The sequence below is a fragment of the Conger conger genome, chromosome 12 (genome assembly GCF_963514075.1).
Source record: "Conger conger chromosome 12, fConCon1.1, whole genome shotgun sequence".
Taxonomy (NCBI): Eukaryota; Metazoa; Chordata; class Actinopteri; order Anguilliformes; family Congridae; genus Conger; species Conger conger.
In genome coordinates, this window is record NC_083771.1 from 24,065,437 (window position 1) to 24,066,658 (window position 1,222).

General features: G+C 42.1%; 1 protein-coding gene across 2 annotated transcripts in view; it reads right to left on the minus strand.

Annotated features, from left to right (window-relative positions):
• Window positions 1–1,222, minus strand: part of LOC133141886 (E3 ubiquitin-protein ligase KCMF1-like) — a 15,963-nt gene continuing 14,741 nt past the window's right edge. For both annotated transcript variants that reach the window (XM_061262695.1, XM_061262694.1), the window contains exon 7: window positions 1–1,222. This exon is cut by the window's right edge and continues 692 nt beyond it. The gene's annotated coding sequence lies outside the window, so the exon portion shown is untranslated.

Genomic DNA, 1,222 nt, shown 5'->3' on the forward strand with positions numbered 1-1,222 from the left:
TGAAAGTTCTGTAAAGTTTTTATTGTTGTTGTATTATAAATGTAGTCATCCTCGTCCTATCATCATCAAGAAAGTTAGCGCGCCAATTCAATTGACATCTTATTGTATTTTACACAGAGGGGTCCGTTTCGGAATGACATTTAAATAGGACAAAGACACCATAACAGGAGACAGAACAGGTTAGAAAGGGGTGGAGCCTGACAGGAGGAAAGGCTGGTTACGCTGTAGCAGTTACACGGGAAGCTGTGTATGATATCTACTGCAATCGTTAAAGCTAAACTCAGAACAGTAGAGTAAGGCAGGGAGGACTTCACTCGGTCGATAGCTGGTTTTCCTCAGACTTGGGGCTGAGGTTAGAAAGGTTCACGTGACCATCCCAAAATGCAACATGGCAGTGGGTATATAAGGCAAAGAGACGGGCGGTCACATGATCATGTGACGATGGTCATGTCACACAGTAATGACTGGAGGAACATATTGCCACTCGATATATATACACACTCGGTGAGCACTTTATTCGGTATTTAGGATGGCTTTCTGCTGCTGCAGCTAATCCACTTAGAGGTTTGACACATGCTGTGTTCAGAGATGCTCTTCTGCCTACTGTTGTAATGTGTGGTTATTTGCGTTACTGTCACCTTCCTGTCAGCTACGATCAGTCTGGCCCTTTTCCTCTGACGTCTCTCATTAACAAGACATTTCTGCCGCAGAACCTGTGCTCACTCAATGTTTTTTGTTTGTTAAACTCTAGAGACTATTGTTCGTGAAAATCCCAGATCAACAGTTTCTGAGATACTCAAACCACCCTGACTGCCACCAACAATCATTCCACGGTCACTTAGTCACTTAATTCACATTTTCCCCCATTCTGATGGTTAACTGAAGCTCCTGACCCGTATCTGCATGATTGTATGCATTGCACTGCTGCCAAGATTGGCTGATTAGATAGTCGGATGAGTGTACAGGTGTTCCTAATAGAGTGCTCAGCCAGGGTACTGCAAGTTTCAATAGTTTAAACTGAGATTTAAAAAAGACCTAAAGTGTCCCACTTCAAAATTTAAAATGGTTAAAGCTTTATTTTTTCCAGTTTTAACGACGGAGTCATTAAACCACATGCACACTGGGAAAAACCTCATGCAGTAGTTATGGTAAACCATCCAAGCACTTTTTATTCAGTAATATTGATAAATACAGTCAGCAGCTTCATGGGAGATGGAGAGTT